This window comes from Schistocerca serialis, unplaced genomic scaffold (assembly GCF_023864345.2).
Source record: "Schistocerca serialis cubense isolate TAMUIC-IGC-003099 unplaced genomic scaffold, iqSchSeri2.2 HiC_scaffold_1185, whole genome shotgun sequence".
Lineage (NCBI taxonomy): Eukaryota > Metazoa > Arthropoda > Insecta > Orthoptera > Acrididae > Schistocerca > Schistocerca serialis.
The window spans coordinates 40,001-45,000 of NW_026047387.1; the positions used below are offsets into that span (position 1 = coordinate 40,001).

Below are 5,000 nucleotides of genomic sequence, written 5' to 3' on the forward strand. Positions count from 1 at the left end.
TGTCCTACACAGGGGTGCACCCAACATCACAATACTGCCTCCTCTCACAGCACACAAACAATGGCAGGAATGAAAGACACAGGTCTGCCACAAGCATGGAATCGGAGCGCCGCCTGTCATGAGCCAAAGGTGCATCCTGACGTGGCAAATCAGATGATGCCGCAGGCATCCACTTACTATAATCACAATCAACAAACCGACCGGCCGCCCCCCCCCCCCCCCCATTACACCTTTCCATACAACAATGTGTACCTTAACCTAAACTATACTGTACCTTAACCTAAACTATACTGTACCTTAACCTAAACTATACTGTACCTTAACCTAAACTATACTGTACCTTAACCTAAACTATACTGTACCTTAACCTAAACTATACTGTACCTTAACCTAAACTATACTGTACCTTAACCTAACCTATACGGTACCTCAACCTAACCTATATTGTGCCTCAACCTAACCTATGTTGCGCCTTAACCTAACCTATGTTGCGCCTTAACCTAACCTATGTTGCGCCTTAACCTAACCTATGTTGCGCCTTAACCTAACCTATGTTGCGCCTTAACCTAACCTATGTTGCGCCTTAACCTAACCTATGTTGCGCCTTAACCTAACCTATGTTGCGCCTTAACCTAACCTATGTTGCGCCTTAACCTAACCTATGTTGCGCCTTAACCTAACCTATGTTGCGCCTTAACCTAACCTATGTTGCGCCTTAACCTAACCTATGTTGCGCCTTAACCTAACCTATGTTGCGCCTTAACCTAACCTATGTTGCGCCTTAACCTAACCTATGTTGCGCCTTAACCTAACCTATGTTGCGCCTTAACCTAACCTATGTTGCGCCTTAACCTAACCTATGTTGCGCCTTAACCTAACCTATGTTGCGCCTTAACCTAACCTATGTTGCGCCTTAACCTAACCTATGTTGCGCCTTAACCTAACCTATGTTGCGCCTTAACCTAACCTATGTTGTGCCTTAACCCAACCTATGTTGCGCCTTAACCCAACCTATGTTGCGCCTTAACCCAACCTATGTTGCGCCTTAACCCAACCTATGTTGCGCCTTAACCCAACCTATGTTGCGCCTTAACCCAACCTATGTTGCGCCTTAACCCAACCTATGTTGCGCCTTAACCCAACCTATGTTGGGCCTTAACCCAACCTATGTTGGGCCTTAACCCAACCTATGTTGGGCCTTAACCCAACACACGTTGGGCCTTAACCCAACACACGTTGGGCCTTAACCCAACACACGTTGGGCCTTAACCCAACACACGTTGGGCCTTAACCCAACACACGTTGGGCCTTAACCCAACACACGTTGGGCCTTAACCCAACACACGTTGGGCCTTAACCCAACACACGTTGGGCCTTAACCCAACACACGTTGGGCCTTAACCCAACACACGTTGGGCCTTAACCCAACACACGTTGGGCCTTAACCCAACACACGTTGGGCCTTAACCCAACACACGTTGGGCCTTAACCCAACGCACGTTGGGCCTTAACCCAACACACGTTGGGCCTTAACCCAACACACGTTGGGCCTTAACCCAACACACGTTGGGCCTTAACCCAACACACGTTGGGCCTTAACCCAACACACGTTGGGCCTTAACCTGCTCTGTAATTGTCATACGACGCGTTAAATTAGTGTAGTGTTGCCTAACTGCAACCCCCGCAATATAGTTTGCTACTCGCACTGCCCGGTCCCCAGTGTATCGCTTCATGTTAAACACCTTGCAGCTATACACTGTAATGTGGATGGCAGCAGGACGTACATGCTCAATGCCCTTTGCAGTTGTTCATTGGCATTTGCAGTTGTTCATTGGCATTCGCATGGCGAAGCACTTAGCCTACGCTGTGGTACGGCCTGTGTCAACTGTCCGCTGATGTTGTACGTCCAAATCACACACTGTACTGCACATTGGTCCTCATGTACTGAATGATACATCGTGGTACATGTGACCGTACAACGACTGCGCCAACAACGGCGAACCATGCGGTCCAAATGTTGTGCACTCAGCTACGTGTCGTCTCCCTATAAGAGCTGGATTGCAGTGTGGTATGCCCTGGATGGCGATCAGCATGAGCCGTCTGTTGATGTAGTGGCGCGTGTTGTCAGACGTAGTCGTCTCTTCTCACACACCGTGATAGCATGGTGCACTGCGTTCCACATCTGCGACATGCGACAGAGGCCGGTTGACAGTCGTTCGCGCAATGGACATCGCATACGTACGGGGGCCACCTTCCACGTGTTCGCGAAGCGTGCACATGTTGTTGCGTGTATGTGGGCAGACATAGTGTGTCGTGACACCTGACACAGGCATGCAACAATCGTTGAATTTGCAAATGGCGATGGACGCCTACGTTTGCTGGTGACGTTACGCAAATGAACAACTGGTAAACCGTTGTGGTGCGGTTGTTCTCGCTAGAGGTGAATCAGTGATGGCGACGATCGGTTGAGCTACCAACCGGTTGTTCCAGCGATACCCACCATGCCCACGAACGTGAATGGCATCTGGGTGTGAAGCGATACGCGGCGGTGGCTGGGTGGGACCGTCCCCGGCCGGTGAGGGGGGGCCTCCCGGCGTGCTGGCCGCGCGGTGCGTGGGCGCACGCGCTACAGCCGGCTGGTGGGGGCGGCCAGTGGCAGGCGCGCCGGCCGACGGAGGCGGCAGGCGGCGCAGCTGCGCGCCGGCGCACCCTGCACGCGGCGCCGTGCGGCCAAAGTAGGTCCTCGCGGGCCCGGTGCGAAGCGCGGTGGACATCTGCAGTGTGCTGGTCCGATTGAGGACTGTGTGCGCTGAGGATGCGCCGCCGCCCGGCGCTCGGCGCCGCGACGCCGTCTGCTGCTCGGTCGCCTCTGCGGTTCTCGCAGGTGGTTTGTATCGCAGCTGTGCGGACGTGTTGGCGCGTGCGCTGTGCTGGGAGAGTTCGCTTCGGCACCCAAGTGGGGCTTTTGTCCTTCTGTGGCGCTGGCGTTGGAGCTGCCGGTCACCGTAGGTGGCGCGTGTTGTCTCCCGCCGGCAATGCCACGACAGCACGCTCCCGGGCCTCTGTCGGCAGCGGCAAGCTCAGTTGGGAGCACGGGTGGTCGCACCTAAAGCGTCTACTCGCCAAACCCCGGGCGATTGCGCCTCTCTCGAACCCGACCAAGTACTTAGGACGGCGCTGCGCGCCGCCGGGACCTGAGAGGGTTTCGAGGTGTATGGTGCAGGGGAGCTCAGCCTCCTCCTGTTTGCAGAATAATTGAGCGGACGCTTGCGTGTTCGCGCGGGCCCCCGGGACACACTCCCGGGCGGCCGGCTGCTCAGCTCTAGTTGACGCAGCTCCCTGGTTGATCCTGCCAGTAGTCATATGCTTGTCTCAAAGATTAAGCCATGCATGTCTCAGTACAAGCCGCATTAAGGTGAAACCGCGAATGGCTCATTAAATCAGTTATGGTTCCTTAGATCGTACCCACGTTACTTGGATAACTGTGGTAATTCTAGAGCTAATACATGCAAACAGAGTCCCGACCAGAGATGGAAGGGACGCTTTTATTAGATCAAAACCAATCGGTCGGCTCGTCCGGTCCGTTTGCCTTGGTGACTCTGAATAACTTTGGGCTGATCGCACGGTCCTCGTACCGGCGACGCATCTTTCAAATGTCTGCCTTATCAACTGTCGATGGTAGGTTCTGCGCCTACCATGGTTGTAACGGGTAACGGGGAATCAGGGTTCGATTCCGGAGAGGGAGCCTGAGAAACGGCTACCACATCCAAGGAAGGCAGCAGGCGCGCAAATTACCCACTCCCGGCACGGGGAGGTAGTGACGAAAAATAACGATACGGGACTCATCCGAGGCCCCGTAATCGGAATGAGTACACTTTAAATCCTTTAACGAGTATCTATTGGAGGGCAAGTCTGGTGCCAGCAGCCGCGGTAATTCCAGCTCCAATAGCGTATATTAAAGTTGTTGCGGTTAAAAAGCTCGTAGTTGGATTTGTGTCCCACGCTGTTGGTTCACCGCCCGTCGGTGTTTAACTGGCATGTATCGTGGGACGTCCTGCCGGTGGGGCGAGCTGAAGGCGTGCGACGCGCCTCGTGCGTGCTCGTGCGTCCCGAGGCGGACCCCGTTGCAATCCTACCAGGGTGCTCTTGAGTGAGTGTCTCGGTGGGCCGGCACGTTTACTTTGAACAAATTAGAGTGCTTAAAGCAGGCAAGCCCGCCTGAATACTGTGTGCATGGAATAATGGAATAGGACCTCGGTTCTATTTTGTTGGTTTTCGGAACCCGAGGTAATGATTAATAGGGACAGGCGGGGGCATTCGTATTGCGACGTTAGAGGTGAAATTCTTGGATCGTCGCAAGACGAACAGAAGCGAAAGCATTTGCCAAGTATGTTTTCATTAATCAAGAACGAAAGTTAGAGGTTCGAAGGCGATCAGATACCGCCCTAGTTCTAACCATAAACGATGCCAGCCAGCGATCCGCCGCAGTTCCTCCGATGACTCGGCGGGCAGCCTCCGGGAAACCAAAGCTTTTGGGTTCCGGGGGAAGTATGGTTGCAAAGCTGAAACTTAAAGGAATTGACGGAAGGGCACCACCAGGAGTGGAGCCTGCGGCTTAATTTGACTCAACACGGGAAACCTCACCAGGCCCGGACACCGGAAGGATTGACAGATTGATAGCTCTTTCTTGATTCGGTGGGTGGTGGTGCATGGCCGTTCTTAGTTGGTGGAGCGATTTGTCTGGTTAATTCCGATAACGAACGAGACTCTAGCCTGCTAACTAGTCGCGTGACATCCTTCGTGCTGTCAGCGATTACTTTTCTTCTTAGAGGGACAGGCGGCTTCTAGCCGCACGAGATTGAGCAATAACAGGTCTGTGATGCCCTTAGATGTTCTGGGCCGCACGCGCGCTACACTGAAGGAATCAGCGTGTCTTCCTAGGCCGAAAGGTCGGGGTAACCCGCTGAACCTCCTTCGTGCTAGGGATTGGGGCTTGCAAT

The 5,000-nt window shown here is 53.7% G+C and overlaps 1 non-coding gene across 1 annotated transcript in view; it reads left to right on the forward strand.

The window, feature by feature from the left end:
- Positions 1-3,336: 3,336 nt before the first annotated feature.
- Positions 3,337-5,000, forward strand: part of LOC126434277 (small subunit ribosomal RNA) — a 1,910-nt gene continuing 246 nt past the window's right edge. Inside the window, exon 1 of the ribosomal RNA XR_007579100.1 lies at positions 3,337-5,000. This exon is cut by the window's right edge and continues 246 nt beyond it. This is a non-coding gene — a ribosomal RNA (small subunit ribosomal RNA).